The sequence below is a fragment of the Balaenoptera musculus genome, chromosome 17 (genome assembly GCF_009873245.2).
Source record: "Balaenoptera musculus isolate JJ_BM4_2016_0621 chromosome 17, mBalMus1.pri.v3, whole genome shotgun sequence".
In the NCBI taxonomy this organism is placed as follows: Eukaryota; Metazoa; Chordata; class Mammalia; order Artiodactyla; family Balaenopteridae; genus Balaenoptera; species Balaenoptera musculus.
The window spans coordinates 34,183,168-34,201,240 of NC_045801.1; the positions used below are offsets into that span (position 1 = coordinate 34,183,168).

The 18,073-nt window shown below is 41.5% G+C and overlaps 1 protein-coding gene and 1 non-coding gene across 6 annotated transcripts in view; one reads left to right on the plus strand and one right to left on the minus strand.

The window, feature by feature from the left end:
- Positions 1 to 678: 678 nt before the first annotated feature.
- The window catches only part of AZIN1 (antizyme inhibitor 1), a 31,639-nt gene continuing 14,244 nt past the window's right edge, over positions 679 to 18,073 (plus strand). For 2 of the 5 annotated variants that reach the window (XM_036830111.1, XM_036830115.1), the window contains exons 1-2: positions 679 to 1,034; positions 5,788 to 5,925. The gene's annotated coding sequence lies outside the window, so the exon portion shown is untranslated. Of the gene's footprint in view, positions 1,035 to 5,787; positions 5,926 to 12,946; positions 13,105 to 18,073 lie in introns of all 5 variants that reach the window. The other 3 variants (XM_036830112.1, XM_036830113.1, XM_036830114.1) reach the window with 3 other exon arrangements.
- TRNAG-UCC lies at positions 13,766 to 13,839 on the minus strand. The gene has a single exon. It is a non-coding gene; the product is annotated as a tRNA-Gly (tRNA).

The following is an 18,073-nucleotide window of genomic DNA, read 5'->3' on the forward strand; positions in this document are numbered from 1 at the left end:
CACTGCAACGTGCGAGCACGGGGACATTTCCACGCGGTCACGAGCCTCTGCAACCACCCGAACACTGGGCCGAGCCGTCCTGGCCATTAGGAACTCGCTTCCAAAAAGCAGCGCTGCATCCCGCGGGGACTGGAGCTTCACCCTGGGAGGGCAGTCCCCAGGCGCAGCCTACAGAGCCCTCCAAAGCGGAGGCTCTCGAGGGAGGGAGTCTCCGGGGGTGGCTGGCACGGACCTCCCTTTCACCCTCTCCAGGCAGTGCACGCGTCGCGCAGCCTATGGCCCCGGACTGCGCTCGGCGCCGCGGCCGCCGGGCCCAGTTCCTAAAGCGCCCGGGCCCGCCTCGGGAGTGAGCGCAGGCGCCCAGGCGGCGGGGGCGCGGGCGATGCAGCGTTCTGCCGGAGCCACCTCCCTCATCCCCAGCCCGCCCACGTCCGGGCGGCGGTCTTCCTCGGGCGGGGAAGCTGCCGAGGGCGGGAAGCTACCGGACGACCGGCACCTGCGTCGCGGGGTCGCCCGGCCCCAGACCCTTTCTCTCCCTCCTCGCCGTACCCCTTTCTCTTCCGCCCCCTCCCTTCTCTCCGGGCCGCAGCCCCACTCCGCCCGGCTCCCGCGGCGACCCGGCCGCTGTGACGTCACTATGACCCGCCCCCCTTGATATAAATAATGGCGTCTCTGGCGCCGCCTTCTCACACTCTCTGGCTCTTCGCTCGGTTGCAGTGTTTCGTTCCTTCGCCTTCTCTGCCTCTTCTCATCCTTTCTCGCTCTCTGCTCTGCGGTGTGACGAGGCTGAATCCTCTCCGCACCCAGCCCTCGCCTTTCTTCTTCTGCCCGCGCTGTTCTATTTCTCTCCTTCGGCCGCCGCCGCCACTGCTGCACAGCTGGTGTCGGTGCCGCGCTTTTCCCCCCACGTCGTCCCCGCAGCCTATGGCCCAGGCCGCCTTGGGTATTTCTGCTCAAGGTAACCACATCCCTCTTTAAAAATTCCGCCTAAAAAGAGAAGACGCTTTACCCGACTCTTTGGGCCGTTATCTCACGTGAGTACCGACCCGAGGGGCGCGGCCGGGGCCGGGGCGCGGGGCCGGCCTCGGGGTGCTGCCGGGTGCCTCCGGCTGGGCCCCGCCGCCCGGTCGGCGTCCCCGCAGCGCCCCGCGGCCGGCCGCCTCGAACATGGCGGATGGCGGCGTGTGTGGCGGCTGCCGGTGCTTCCGCGGTGGCGGCGGCGCGGCGGGCCGGGGCGGCGGGCGGCCGCTGGCCGCCGGGCCGAGCCCGACCAGCTGCTGTTGGGGCGAGGGGGCGTGTGTGTGTGGGGGGCGCGCGCGGGGGTCTCGCCGCCGGGGGTCGGCGGCGCCTCCGGGCGGCGTGCGGCCCCCACCCCGCTCCCGTGGTGCATTGCTGTTTCCGGGGAGGGGGACGGGCTGCAGCCCTGAGGGGCCTTGGTCCCGCCGCCCGACCCTGAGCGGCGCCGCGCCTTCGCCTCCGGGAGCCTGGCGGGAGCGCGACCGGTTGCAACCGCCGCGGCCTTAGGTTATGAATGGAGCGGGGCGGGCCCGGCGCCGGCCTCCTGTGACAGCTGCCGGAGGAGGACGGGTGCTCGAGGGTGCGGGGAGTGCGGCCCCCCTCTGCTGGAGGAAAGTTGACGCCGCAAGGGGCCAGGCGGCGGGGAAGCCCCGGTGTCAGGTAGCGAGCAAGAGGCCTTTGGCCCCTTCTGGAAGCCTCGGGGCTGCTGCTCCGCCCCCTGCGGCGCTCCTGATTGGGCCGAGTCGCCTTCACTCACCCCAGCCGCCTCCTGGAGCCCGAGGATTAGTCACCATGGCTTCGTTTTCCCGGCCACGCCACGATTCCAGGGCAGAGAGAGGGAGAGCGGTAGGCTTGGGTGGCTTATCAAGCAGTGTTTTGGCAGTTAATGGTGCTGTTTTAACCCTTCCCCAATGTATATCCTGAACGTGTGTTTCTTAGGCTAAGCTGCTGGTTCGGCGACCTGAAACGGTCGGGAACACAGTTTACGGCCCCATGTTTCAGCAGATTTAACTGGCTTTTGTGGTTGCCTCGTGGATACATGAAGATGTTTTGTGTCCCGTCGGGTTTCCACCGTTGAACCCCCTGCTTGGATGGGAACCGGAGGACACTTAAGGGAGAGAATTGATGTGTGATCAAGGAAAGGTTGATGTGGACGAGCCTGGCAGAAATACAGCTAATGATTATAGGGCAAGGCTCTAACAGTCCTTTGATTTCTTTTGCAACTGTAGGAGAGTACAGATGCTGGTTATGAAGGCAAATAAGCCCAGAAGAGTTAGAAGGAAAGATAGGCTCCTGATGATTATAGGTGATATGGTAGGCGCCGGAATCAAGTAATAATCAGTGCCGTCCGTCTTGCCACCCAGGTTTAACTTATAAATTTTCAAACATAACAGAGGGAGTGAAAGAATTGTACCCTCACCTACGTTCAGTAAACACTTAACATTTTCCTTTATTTGCCATTCCACTGTGCACTCATCAATCTTATGTTTCTATGTATTTTAAAATAAGTTGGAGGGCTTCCCTGGTGGCGCAGTGGTTGAGAATCTGCCTGCCAATGCAGGGGACACGGGTTTGAGCCCTGGTCTGGGAAGATCCAACATGCCGCGGAGCAACTAGGCCCGTGAGCCACAACTACTGAGCCTGCGCGTCTGGAGCCTGTGCTCCTCAACAAGAGAGGCTGCGATAGTGAGAGGCCCGCGCACTGCGATGAAGAGTGGCCCCCACTTGCCGCAACTAGAGAGAGCCCTTGCACAGAAACGAAGACCCAACACAGCCATAAATAAATAAATAAATAAATAAAATTTAAAAAAATAATAATAATAATTTAAAAAAAAATAAGTTGGAGACACCAGAACACTTCACCCCTCCAACTTCAGTATGCACATATCATTAAATAGAGTTTAATAGGGTAAAATTCACATAACAGCAAAATGTACAAATCTTAAGTTTACCATTTGACGAGTTTGACAGAAAAAAGTAATCCAGACCTTTAACAAAAGATGAGAACATTGCCATCAAACCCAGAAAATTCTCTTTTGCCCCTTCAAACTCCATCTCTCACAACCCACAGAGGCAACCACTGTTCTGACTTTTTACTAACCATATAGCTTAGTTATTATGGAAGTCTATTCTACAACTTCCATAGGCATATACTGTATGCATTGTATTTTGTAAAAGGCTTCTTTAACTCAGAATGTTTTTGATATTCATCCATTCATCAGTAAATTGTTACTTTTAACTGCCAAGTAGTAGTCCATTATATGAATATGTTGCCTGATTTTTTTTTAAACAACTTTATTTTGGAATAATTTTAGATTTATGGAAAACTTACAAAGATAACATGAAGTTACTTTGTACTTCTCACCTCGTTTACCTTATTATAAGAGGTATTGATAGTACATTTGTCAAAATTAAGAAACTGACTTTGATACATTACTCCCACCTAAACTCCAGACTTTCTTTAGATTTCACCAGTTTTTAATGTGCTTTCTGTCCAGGGACCAATCCAAGATACCACACTACACTTAGTTGTCATGTCTTCCCCAGTCATCTCTGATTTGTGACAGTTTCTCATGTCTTTGACAGTCTAGAGAAGTACTGGCCAGATATCCAGTAAAATGTCCCCAATTTGGGTTTGATATTTTTCTCATGATTGGACTAGGGTTTGGGGTTTTTGGAAAGAATACCCAGAACAACTTGAAAAGTCATTGGTAAAGGCAATGTAAGTTGTTCAGAGAAATACTGATAATTTGGGGGATACTAAGTTTCTGGGTAGTTATTGTCAAAAGTGATGGGAGGTTTTTGGTGATTTATTGGCCAGCTGCTGACGCGGTTAACTCTAGTTCTCCCTGTGCTGTCTGCCAAGATAGTGTAGCAAGGGTCATTCTCTTCAAACAATTGAATTTGATTGCAGTGTTGTACATGATCCAACTGATTGAAACATTCTAAATGAGAAAAATTTATCTTTCCCTTTACCTTCTATTTTTCCATATTTTTATTTTTTAATAAATTTATTTATTTATTTATTTTTGGCTGCATTGGGTCTTCGTCACTGTGCGTGGGCTTCTCTTCTTGTGGAGCACAGGCTCTAGGCGCGCAGGCTCAGTAGTTGTGGCGCACGGGCCTAGTTGCTCTGTGGCATGTGGGATCTTCCCGGACTGGTGCTCGAACTCACGTCCCCTGCACTGGCAGGCGGACTCCCAACCAGTGAGCCACCAGGGAAACCCTTCATATTTTTATTTAAACTTCTCTTATGGTTTATCGTGACTGTACAGGTGAACATTCAGTTCATCCTGTATGTAAATGGCCCTGTACCCCTTTTATTTATATTAAAGGGTGCCTTTCAAAGTTTAGAGCCTTCATTTCCTACTAGTATCTTTTTCGTTAGGTGGAAATATTTTAGAGATCCTGCTGAAGAACATTCTTGAATGTCTGAAGTGTAATGTTCTCAACATTTCACAGTACTGCTCCTGGGTTGCATTAAGCAGCAAAATAGCTATTGATCTATAGTGGGTCGGGGTGGGGTGGGGGTGTGGATGAAAATGTCTCAGCCAGGGTAATTATCCTATTCCTTAGAACAGTTAAGGATAAACTCTGTCTCTGTCGCTAGCGTGAGTCGGCTTTTAATTTACTTTTAAAATTACCTTGGTTTGGGAAGAATTGGAACCTTTGTTTTGGAGTACTTAGTTGGAATCTAACGTGATGATATAGTCACTGTTGCATACTAGTATGGATTTTTGCCTCATTGTCCATAAGTGTCATTGAGCATGTGAGCAGGATACCCCTAGTAGATTGAAAGAACATTTTATCTCCCCTAAGGGTGCCTCTATCCTGGTTGAGATGAGATATGCTTAAGATGTGTCTAGAGTGCTTCTGAAATCTCAGATTCTTCTAATTCCTAAATTTCATTATTTTTCTGGTTCCCTTCTTACCACCCATCTTCTAGCAGATACTGTCAGGTTGTATTACTTTAAGGTAGCAATCACTGAATTACAAATAGAAGTATAGATGTAGCTGTTTAGGTTAGAGGTGATAAGTCTATCCTGTCAAATCATAATAGGTAAAAACCACTTCTAAAACTTATTTAGCATTTTGTAGTGTGCCAAGCACGTTCACATTCATATGTTGTTCCTAGTGATAGTAGAGTGACTTAGATTAGGAATGAGGAGGAGGTAAACCTTAAGAGGTTACTTGTTGGATATGTAAGGCAGGTCTCAGAAGTTATTTCACATGTGTACTTAGTGTATTAGCTAAGTCACAAAATGTTTTTCTTTTTGATATGTAGTAGGATTTTACACTTAAGCAAAGAAGAACGTAGAATTTGGAGAGTAGAAGAAGGCTTGTGGGTAGTTTCAGACTATTAGATATACATATAATATCTTGCACACACACCAGGTTAGTGAGGGCACTTGGAGATCTTAAAATTTTAGGCCACTTAGAAGTTTGGGTTTTGGAGGACAAATAAAAGCAAAAATGAAATTCGGTGAAGACTGGAAACTGAGTAGGTAGATAGAGTAACTTGGTAAGATGACCATGACCTCAAATTCTTTAAGTTCTGTACTCTAGCAGCTTGGAAATGCTTATTACATAAAAAAGTACTTGGTACTGTGATAAACCCTTTGAAAACATCATTTTGTGTAATGTGCTTTAATGAAACACTTCAAACTAAAACTTCTTCCCGCACTTAATCTTTACATCAATTTAACCTTCTTGAAGTGCCACCTAACATTTTTTACCACTGGACTTACATACTTTTATTTTCCTCTTTAGGGCGAACTTTCTGACCAAGTATACAACTACCCAGAGGGCCTAGGAGAAGTGCTGTATAGAGAGCAGTTCGACTTCAACGCTGAGCCACCTTGGGAACCTAGCTGATGATAGGGGGGTTCCATCTCCTAACTTGTCCATGTAAGTATTTTCACATCTGCAGAGGGTGAGGGACGGTCTTGTAAAATAGAAGTAAAGGAGAGTTCTTGTTGCTCAGTCTTTTTCAAAACTTGAAATTGTATTTACCACTTATGCCCCACCCCGCCCCCCACCCTTTTTTTTGGCCGAACTGGGTGGCTTGAGGGATCTTAGCTCCCCCACCAGGGCTTGAACCCAGGCCATGGCAGTGAGAGAGCCCGAAATCATAACCACTAGGCCACCAGGGAACTCCCCCACTTACCCTTAAAGTTGATTCAGTTGTATGCATTGTTTACTAGTGGCTGGATCCTTATTTGTTACTATATCTAAGTACATACTGCAGGGTAAGTTTTAGGAAATCTTACTATTCCAGATTTTAATATAAGTTGGAGAGATGGTTTTTTGTTTGTGTTTTAATGAGGTGTGGGTAGTAGTTTATCATGCCATTCAACCATTTAACTTGTTAGATTCAAGTATTTGGAGTATTCAAGTATTCAAGTAAAAAATTCTGCTCTCCATTCCACTCAAACCTCTTCCACAGAGCATGGGATATAAGAGGTGAATCTTAGTTCTTGTTTTTCTAGTTATGAGCATCTTGCCAAATACAATGTAATTTCTAAGTTTATGTTCTTTTTCACAAAAAGACTTTGTGTAATACTCACCTGGTAGAAAAACTGGTTGTCTTTAGAGGTATTACTGAGAGATGATACATGCTTATCTCTCAACCGGCTACCTTCCCAAGAGATTTTCAGGGATAGTTTTTGACTATACTTGATTTTCTGTGTATGGATTTAACTTTGAATTTAAACCTCTATGCAAAATGCAGTTCCACAGTAAACTGTTGTTCGAACTTGTGCTGCTAGATTTGTGTGGTTCATTTAAAATTTTTTATTATTTGTAGATTTCTTGCAATTGAAATTTGGGTTTTGGTGTTGAGGTTTGGATGTCTTTAAGTGGGCTAGAGACTTGGAGGGAGTAACATTAGAAAATTTCAGGAAAGAGATCTAATTGGATAGCGTATGTTAAAGCAGACCTTTTCAACACATTTACTGTTAACCTCAAATTACAATTTTAGACTTCTTTTTTTAAGTCTAAAGAGAAAGGGGGGAAACAGTTTAAATAATACGAATTCTTGAAAGTTCTACTGACTTGGAACACAGACTGGAGGGTTTCCCGTACTGGCTTTCTCCTAGCTGTGTGAATTTGAGCGAATTGCTTATTTTTTTAATCACAGCTGTAAAATAAAGTTGAACTAGAACAGTTCCTTTAACTGTAAATTGATACAATGATTTCTCTTTTTTTGAGGGTTTTAATCGCCCTTTGTTAATGCAGTGTGTGTGGTCTTTGGAACAGTAGCATTAGCATAACCTAGAATAGAACTGCAGACTCTCAGCTCCACCCAAACCTGAATCAGAAATCTGCATTTTAACCAAGTGGCTTGTATGCATATTAAAGAGAAGTACAGTTGCCACCAGTTCAGTGCCAAGCCAGTTATCTCTTTAATTTTTGTTAGTCATCTATTCTCCTTCCAGCATATCTGATGTTTTCTCCCAAGTTGTCTTAGAGATATAAAACTTTTCTGGGTGGGGTGTAGTTGACTCCATAGTTGAGAGGGGAATAGATTCTAAGATGGAAATTTCATAACAAGCTTCATGTTTTAAGGAAGACCATATTAAAGGATAAGATTTTTATTTCAAGTCTCTTTAATGGAAACCTAACTTTGCATTATATTTTATATTTCTACTGGTGTTTCCTCTTAGACTTGAGAAACATATTAGTGAGCTCATACATTTATAAATGATTCTGCCAACTCAGGGAAAAGTCTTTAAGATAATTAATATTGTAGAACTCAGAAAGTCTATAATTTCCCCCTCTTTTTTGTTTGTGGAGGTGTAGTGTATATAGGCACAGATAGAAAATGCTAACACTTCATTCTGAAGGTTCCGGCAGCCAAAGTGACTGACTGATTTATTATGCCCAGGTACAGTGTATATTATGTTAAGTGAAACTTTAGTTCTTGGTGCTTTGCTATAAAGCTACAGCCACAATCCCTTATTCATGTAATTCCAAAATTGAAAAGTTAAAAAAAAATGTATAGCTTCCTTGATGTGACTTAACCTGATTGGGGAACAAAAAGTTGACCTGAATCTGAGCTAATTTGAGGCTATTTTTATTTTGACTTATCCCATTTAGTGCTAATATTCCTAATTCTGCTGCCTCCTGGAGAGCGTTAAATAATATATTAAACGTATATGTACTAAATTGCCATTCTAAAATCAGAAATTTTGAATCCAGAAAGATATCTTGCCCCAAAGGTTTCTTGACTAGAATTAGTAAAGGTGGCAAGAGAAATTCTACATTCCAGAAATGTCCTTAGATATTAATAGCTGTTTGCAGTACTAGACATTGAAATCCTGATATTTCCTGTGGAGCGACAATACTGTTTGGAACACACTGGCCTTCATGGAAAACACTTAGCACATAGCATTGCAAAATATATAATTACATGAACCATGTTATACGTCTAGTACTCCAGTAGGATTTCTGTGCAGGTGGTCTAAGCTCTAGGATTTGGCTTCAGATTTAGGTTTTCAAATCAGGTAACCATCTGAATTTTTAGATAGTTCATTTCATTAAGTATATGGAAACTTTATAAGCTGCTTGCATAGTAAAATTTCTTCTTTTGGATGTGTGTGTGGTGTAATGTGTGAGCACTGTAAAGATATAACAAATGCTTAAGCTTAATAATATCTCAGATTACTGAAGGGCTCTAGTTGTGGAAGAGTTTTTGTGTACGTTTTAAATTTCTTAGGCTCTACGCTGCAGTAGTTTTTTCAGTGGGCTGTATTTTCAAGGTATTTTAGCTAGAGCTCCGATTATAATTAATAGATCAGCCTAATGGAAAAATTTTAAAGTCTGTTTCAGAAAACTAAATTCTCTTCTAACCAGCTGCTTTTATTAGCAGATCTAGTGATGAAGTCAGATTGAATTAATTATTAACATATACCTTTTAATGTTTTGTTTCTAAGAATAGAAAAGGGATTCAATTAATTGATTTGTCTAAACGGACAAATTTTGTCTAAAATTTTAAATATTCAATTTAAATTACCAATATTTGGTAATTTAAAGATTCTGTGATGTAAGCAAATTCACAGAACTTTTATTAATGGTTGTTGGTGCTCTTTGACCGCGAAGACGAATAAAACTATCATTGAAAACACAGATTTAGGGACCAGTTTTTAAAGTATGTGTATCCCCTTGGCATGCAAAAAGTAGTATTCAATGGTGCCTCATTGCTTGTGTAAAGTAGCAAAAAAGCATTCTCTATAAGCCCAATGGGAATAATAGGATGTTAATGGATAAAACGGTTTGGGGGACATGGTATTCTTTCTTCAGGCAAATTTAAACTTTTCTGGGGGGGCCAAATAGATTAGAATGCAGTGTAGACCACTTTTAAAGGGAATAAAATTGTTCTTGCATTTATTACAGAAGATAGTGAGCTGAGAAAGTTAATAGTCACTACCAATCTGTGTATTCCATTACACTCCCTTTGGTCTTAATTTCAGAGTTTTTGAGTTTGGGGTTTTTCTCCTCTGCCCTCAAAAAAGCATTTAGAGACACTTATTTCTTCTGATTAGGAGTAAATAAAATATTGTGTAAACTGTACGTCCTAAGCTATAAAATCTAGGTAAATGGTGGGCTGCAGTTTTAGGCTGGCCATTGTTCAGACCGGCCTAAGGAGGCCGTTGCAAGTGCAATGCTGTCGTGCTGGTAAGGCCTAGAAGACACAGATGCTTTTGTCCTTCACCTCCATTCCAGGGCCATCCATGCACACTGAAGCAGTTTGTCACAACCTAACCGAAACAAAGATTTGGCCATCTTTTTTTCTAATCCAGGGAATAATGTGAAGAACATTATGGCATAAGTAGAAAATATTTGTGCAGCGTACTGAGTTGCAAGGATTAGGCTGATGAAGTTCAGCCTGCCCAAACCATACCCAGCCACCATGAGGTCTTAAATGCCTGTAACTGAGTGAGTTGCAGCAGGAGCCAAGATGATAAAACCCTTTTGGAATGCTCTGCTCTAAACTTTTCCACCTTTCTTCATTATCTTATGTAAGCACACATTTCATTTCTCTAGGATTTACTTGGTGTGGAGTTTTGACCTTTCTTTCCTTTACTGTTTAGTCTTGTAAACTTGTAAATTGATCTTTGTTACCTTGAGCAAAATTATTTGGGGGTACCATGGTTTTTGTTCCTGTTTTTTTATCTGTGATGTGTGTGGACTTGATCCTTAGAAGTTTAAAATTTTTTTATGAAAACAGCATTCTTTAGAACTGCTCTGTTCAGTACAGTAGCCACTAGCCAGGTAGCTATATAAATTTAAAGAATTCCAATCAAATAAAATTAAAAATTCAGCTGTTCAGTTGCTTGGGCACATTTTGAGTGCTTGGGAATTATATGTGGCTAATGGCTATTGTTTTGGACAGTGACAAAGAACGTTTCAATCATCATAGAAAGTTCTGTTGGACAGCATCACTCTAGGATAATTGTTACTGTGAATGTGAGTGATATTAGCCATATTAATCTTAAAATATCTGTTAATAAGAATCATAAGAATTACACATTCTCTTCTTTCTCCTTAGGTTTGTCTAATAAACTGTTCTTGACTGTAGGGGCTTTTCAGTTTTATATTCTAGTTGAATTCTTTAGTTGCCCAGCATGTTCTTAAGATCCAGCTCCCTGCTATACTTCATGTGCTCATACAGACTGAACTTAATATTAAGTTTACGTTGAATATATGACTTCAGATTATTTTTGATCTGTTTCTTTCTTTTGGTGGGGGCTGGCTTGTGGGATCTTTGTTCCCCAACCAGGAATCGAACCCTGACCCCCTGCAGTGGAGGCGTGGAGTCCTAACCACTGGACCGCCAGGGAATTCCCTATTTGTTGTTTTTTACTGCAAAGATACTGTGGTGCCCAGTATATAAAGAGCTCCTATATAAGTATAGTCTCTCCTTAGTTCATCATCTAGGTTCAGCATGGTTTGCATGTTATGTTTGGCATGACCAAGAGTAGGATGGGATATTCTAGTATGTTCAACATGGATACTATAGCAAAATAAATAAAACTCAAAATGAGAGAGATTTGCTATCCTGAATTCACGAAGAGCTCTTATAGGTCAATAAGAAAAAGCAAAAAACATGTAGGAAAATGAGCAAAAGGCTTAAAAACAATTTTTCACTAGCAACATAGCAGTTTCACTCCCAGGTGAAGTAGCACACTGCTTGGTTCTTCATTTGTGGATCAGCTAGTTTGCAGACCACAACTTGAGCAGTGTTCCCCTTGGGTACATAAATAACAGCAAGAAATTATATTATGGTGTTTATAAACAATATAGCAAAAAAATGGAACAACCTATAGGTCCTCTTTGGATAAATAAATGTTGTACATCTACAAAGAATAGTACACAGCAATGAAAATTAATGGACTCCAGTCCCATCTATCTGTGTGAAGGAATTGAAATTATAAAGTTGAGCAAAAGACGTCATAGTAGGAAAACAACAGTGACTCCATTCATGGTTCAAAACCAGTAAAGCCGATGTTTTAGGGGGCAGATAGAGGAATAAAAAGATTAAATAACAAGGGAATGATGATTGGAAAGGTCTGAACATGCTTATTCTAGAGGAGATGCAACCACTGCTACCTGGTAAAGATGTTTAGGGGCTTCTGAGGTATTCAGTCTTCCTTAACCTGGTGTTTACTGCAGTCATTGTAATGGACACATGCTTTATATAATAAAAGTAAATTTTCCTCTTGGTGAAGTGGCAATGAGATCTGCCCTAGGGTAATCAAAATAGTAGTTAAGTGCATTTGTTTAAAAGGTTATTTCCTGTGCTGCACCAGGAAAACTAGAAAGCTTGAAATAATATGGTTATGTATTTGCTGCTGTTTATGTTGCATTATAATAGTTATCTGTAATGTTACTACATTTTAATTACCATAGGGATTTACATATTTCACTTCTGTACAGGTACATACTTGTTGCAGAAGAAATTTAGTCTTCACATCAGATAGTCAAGACACATTTTTTAAGAGAGCCTAATCTTGTCAATTTCACTTGCAAAAGTATATTACTATGAAAATCCTGTATTTCAGTTTTCTCATTTAGATGTATTTTAGAGTTTAATGTGAGGCATTTCATTGGGCAGCCTTTACCCAAGCATTTCAAACTTAGCCTGTTGGGCTCATTTCCTTTAGGATTCCCCCCACCTTTATGTATTTCCTATTCATTCTTGTTCTTGTCTGTTTTTTTAAAAATAATTCTTCAGCAGTCACCTTTAGTGTTCTTCCTCTAGAGTTAGTTTTTTTCAACCTTATCAGCTGAAAAATAAACTTAAGGATGTTTATTGCCATTATTGGCTTTCCTCTTGCTGTCAATTAAAGCCACCCCTGTCCTGATGATCCTAAGTACTCAGTGTAGGCTATTGTTATTATCCATCACGTTTGGTCCAACATGGCAAAAGTTCATACGGTCTTATGATCACACAATTTATTGGAACTTCTACTTACCAGTTCTGATATGTAGCTTCCTGGAACTACCTTCCTGGAGGCCTGCTCCAGACCTCATGTTTGTAGTACCAGTGTCATCCTTCTGGCCGATTATTTCTAAAGGTATTCTCTGTGGTAAGTAACATTTTTCTGTGGGATGTAGAATGCAGAGGTGACTTTGACAGCATTGTGTCTGTCTTTTTTTTTTTTTCCCCCATTGTGTCTATTTTTAAACCTGTGAGCTGAGTGCTAAGTCATCAAATGCCTATGTAAAAGTAATAATAAAGGTAGAAATACCCTTAGGCTTCTTCAGAATAATAATAGTAGTGTAAATTTCAAAATATCTTAAGTTCTCATTTTTAATGAGTAAAAGTCCTTTTAGAAAACTGGTCATGTGTTAAGGTTGGGTTTCCTGCTTAGATGTCTCTGAAACAGTACTCTCAAACTTTCAGCTCTCCCTGTTCTACTTCCAGGGAGGTCTTCACTTCAGAAATCCAAGACTCATATTCATCCAGCTTGGTGTCAAGTGGGCTGTTGCTGCCAGAATTATCTTGTGATTATTTGAGAGATGTATCAGTTTCTTCTGAAGTACAATCAACTGTAGAAGCCTTTGTAGCAGGTGTGTAACAAGGCAAGTGCCCAGCTGCTGCAACCACTCCTCTTGGAGCTACCCTCTCGATGACATGAGGACTCACGACCTCATGAAAGACTCCAGGGAGCAGTGTGTGGTTCTTGGGAGCCTTTTCTTTCCTTGGCAGCTCTTCCTGAAAAATGTATTATCAAAAAACACCAATATGAAGGTGTAAATAAGGAATGTTAAACATGTTCTTTTCTTCCCAGCTATGATGTCCAAGAGGAAATTATTTCGTTTATAAACATAGTATTGTGATTGCAGCAGTTGTATTAGTGTAAAATAAGCTGAGCTTTCTTTCACCATATATTAAGGTGTTTGGTTGTGAAAATAGCTCAAAGGCTCTTGTGAATAGAGAGCACATTCTAGTGTCTATTGATAAAAATAAACTTGGGAGCTTTTATTAAAAATGGATTTGCTCTTTTAAGTTTAAATAAGTCAACGTCCAGCAACACTAGACTATAGTATGTAGTGGTCTATAACATGTCGGAACCAATAAATCAGTACTGTTTCTGATTTATACACCATTTAAAAAAATGGTGCAGTGTCTGTTGGGAATTAATAACCAGGATTAGATTGGAACATGGGGGAAGTTTGGCATCATCTGGGTTTGAGTCTGCTGCATTCTTTTTTTTGGCTGGAGCACTTTGCAGGATCTTAGTTCCCCAACCAGGGATTGAACCTGGGCCCCCTACAGTGGAAGTGCAGAGTCCTAACCACTGGACCACCAGGGGAATTCCCTGCGTCTGCGTTCTTAATGGAGAGATTCCTGGAAATTCCCTGTGGTGTGGATTAACTTGGTGGATCTGGCATACAGTATAAACTCTGCTCACCGCCAACACATGCACACTTATTTTCATTCTGACTCCCTAGGACATGCTGTGTGTCAGATTTTTGGTTTAATATTACCACCAAGTAACTTTAAATGCCTCTTGAAAACATTTTACTCAAATATTTCTTTACTTTAGTGCCTAGTAAAGCAGAAATGTAGAACATGAACCTTTTTGCAACAGTGAAACTTTAAAGTATTTTTGCTCACGTGTTAAGAAAATTGCAAGCATAGGCTTTTGAGGGTATGGTTATGAACTGCTTTTAGGACTCTTTCAGTGAGATCGGGCGTAGGAAAGACTCAAGAACAGTCTATGCTTAGCCACCAACTTAAGCCTTTTCAATTGTTGGGAATACTGGGCTTCCAAGTGAACATTTCATTTGAGCACAGGGTTTGTTGGCTCAAAATGTGTTAGAAACCCTCTTTCCTGAAGGTCTTTGTGTTTTGTGGATTCTTTTGAGGAATTAGTTTTTCCTGGGCATAGCTTTTAGTTTTTAACTGACAGTTGAGCTTTGCATTTACATGTGGGTCACTTGTATATCAAGGTTTTGGGATCCTTTTAAGGATGTGAAAGATGGACCTCTTTTTCAACACACTTGAGAGAGTTCTTTCCTGTCATCACCACAACCCTTAAGTTTCAGAACTCCCCATTCTTAGAATCATCCTTTGTCCATCTGTTTCTCAGCACCTACTCTGGGCTAGGAAATTATGGGAATCTCAAGACCTTCCTAGGGAGCATCTGAGAAGATAAACCGAGATAGAGCTCACTTATCTCAACATTTACCATCTTTTATGCATAGACGTTATTAGTATTGGTTTTAATCAACTGTTATTGCAGTGCTTGGTATAATTACAGAAGTAAAAAATACTACGTTTACATCTCTCTCAGTTGTTGCAGGTGTGTTGGTCCCAAAATCCTTTTTGTCAGGTCCTGCCAATATAGCACATTTTATTTTATTTTTCTGTCACAGTCCTTTTGTGAGTAAGCTAAGGATTGGTAAACTAACCCTGCGGTTACTTCAGAAGTCAGAGTTCCATTTCAGTGATGGTAATATAGCCACTCTAATGTACTCTCACTCTTTCCTTTAGAGCAGGGCATGCTTTAACATATCTTTATTCCTGTTGGTAGTACATTTATTTGTCAGCTGTTTTAGTTTGTCCTTTACTGTTAAAAATTATTCCACTTCACAGAGAATACAGTGTGGTTGCCAGGGGCTGAGGGAAGGGGAGATGGGGAGTTGTTCCTCAGTGGATGTAAAGTTTCAGTTATGCCAGGCAAATAAGTTCTAGAGATCTGCTCTACAACACAGGGCCTGTAGTTCGCAATACAGTATTGTGCACCTCAAAATTTGTTAAGAGGGTAGGTCTCACGTTGTGTTCTTTTCCCCCCAGCTTTACTGAGGTATACTTGACATATAACATTGTATATGTTTAAGGCTTACAACCCAATGATTTGCTAGGAGTGTATGTTGCAAAATGACTACCATAATAAAGTTAGTTAAGAGCTCTAAAAAAAAAAAAAAATTATTCCACTTCACAAAAGTCTGTAGTGACAGAAAGCAGATAAATGGTTGCCTGAGGTGGACAAAAGGGACATGAAGAAATTTCTCTTTATGGTTACAATGGTGTATACATTAGTCAAAGCGTGGGTGTACGTTATTGCATGTAAACTAATTCAAATTTAGAGTTTACCTGAGAGTTTTAGACAAAAGATATAGAAGGAGCAAGGTTGAAATGTAGAAACTAGTCATAAAGAAAGGTTTGAAAGGCTATGAGAAGGCATGATAGGATGTTTTGGTACCACATGTGAATAAACTTTATTATACAGAGGTTTAAGAACTATGGGAATTTATATGTCTGAGAAATGGTTAATTGATTATGGGGGTGTCATTTAGTCTGTCAAAGAGACTGAGAGTTGTGTTTGATTTCCAAAACAGGAATCCTGTGTTTTCTAGGAACGGGACTGCAGGGGAGACAGAGTTTTCCTTTTAACAGACAGGCATACCTCGTTTTATTGCGCTTGGCAAATACTGCATTTTTTACAGACTAAAGGTTTGTGGTGACCTTGCTTTGAGCAAGTCTATTGCTGCCATTTTCCAACAGCATTATTTTTTAGTTAAGGTATATACATTGTTTGTGTTTTTTGGGTGTGTGTGGGGTTTTTTTGGGTTTTTTTCACACTTAATAGACTAGAGGATAGTGTAAGCATAACTTTTATAGGAACTGGGAAACTAAAAAGTTTGTGTGACTGGCTTTAATGCAATACTCACTTTATTACAGTGGTTTGGAACTGAACCTCCAAGGTATGCCTGTTAATTTGATCATCAGCATCTCTAGAGCTAGCCTAATTAGTTGTTCTGTGCCTCAGTGTCTTCATCTGTAAAACAGAATAATACTGTCATAGTGGGGTTTTCTTTTAATATTTATTTATTCATTTATTTATTTTTGGCTGCATTGGGTCTTCATTGCTGCGCGTGGGCTTTCTCGAGTTGCGAGTTGTCGCGAGCGGGGGCTGCTCTTCATTGTGGTGCGCGGGCTTGTCAGTGGGGGTGGCTTCTCTCCCTGCGGGGCAGGGGCTCTAGGTACGCGGGCTTAGTTGCTCCGCGGCATGTGGGATCTTCCCAGACCAGACATCGAACCCGTGTCCCCTGCATGGGCAGGCGGGTTCTTAACCACTGCGCCACCAGGGAAGTCCCTGTCATAGTGGTTTTAAAGGTTAAGAGAATATTGTATAAAGTACTTGGCACACTGCTATAAAAAATGTTTGCTTTTAGATTTAAGCTAGTTTAGCAGGCAGTGAGAGTTGAACCTGTAGATTATATAGTTTGAAAATAGTTGGAGAAAATATCCTATCCCTATGACTATAACCTTACTTAATCTAGAAAAATTTCTGAAGAATGTGGGCATTCAGCAGGTAAGACTGGATTGAATGGGCCTGATGTTTTTGCAGCTGTTTAGGATCCTGATGTTAGAGGAAAATTAGCCTTCTTGTAAACACTAGCTGTAGGAAATTGAGGTTCATCTTGTCCTGGCTTTAAAAGCTAAACTTTACATTTGGTAGCAGTTGCCTGTGATGGTCAGTAATTGATAACTCAAGGTTCCCAGGTAAATACTGCATAGAGAGTAGAGTCTCCTTAGGAGTCTCATGAGCAGAAATACTAGGCTAAAGATCTTGATTAAGTATTTTTCATCATTAATAGAATTATTGATCTTTTTGAATGAGTAGGTTTTATCTGTTCTGTTCCTTTAGTGCATAGTTCAATATCCCTCTAAAATTGATGTTCCAGCTGGTCTTATATTGCTTAAAATAAACATGTATCCTCAAGCCTAAAATGTGTACTTTCTGGGCACAGATTTAAATCATTTCTGGTATCATAATCTAAGAGATTTGCTCAGCTAAACTGAATGTAGTTGAGTTCTTGGAAATAAAATTGTCATTTTTAAAATACTGCTTGTATTTTATGAAATTTGACTAATGCTCTGGCTTATTGATGAGTTTGTTTTGGTACAACCAAAAAGCCGACACTTTTTTTTTTTAATTTATTTATTTAATTTAATTATTTTTGGCTGCATTGGGTCTTTGTTGCTGCACGTGGGCTTTTCTCTCGTTGCGGCGAGCGGGAGCTACTCTGTTGTGGTGCGTGGGCTTCTCATTGCGGTGGCTTCTCTTGTGGAGCACGGGCTCTAGGCGCATGGGCTTCAGTAGTTGTAGTTCGCGGGCTCTAGAGCGCAGGCTCAGTAGTTGTGGCGCACGGGCTTAGTTGCCCTGTGAAAGCTGACACTTTTGAGAACCATTGAAATGGAGTATATTTTTAGGACAGGGGCCGTCACCCATGGTGAACTCTTGCATAGAGCAGGGAGAGGGGAAAGGAAAGGGGGCAATCAAGGATGTAGGCAAAGCTGTGCAGGTTTTAAAATAGGTTGCCAAGAGCTGGTCTATGTCCGTTATAATTAATGTGGCAACCAGAAATCAGTCCCAGGCAATGAGTAGCATCCTGTCTAGAGGACTTGTTTTGTTTATGGACTTTATATTAAAATAAATCTTTGCCTAAAGTAATGTAAGGACCAGTGAATTCAGCAAAGAACATAAACTTATTGTGTGTGCCGCTCCAGAGGACAGTGGGTGATTTGGAGAAAGAG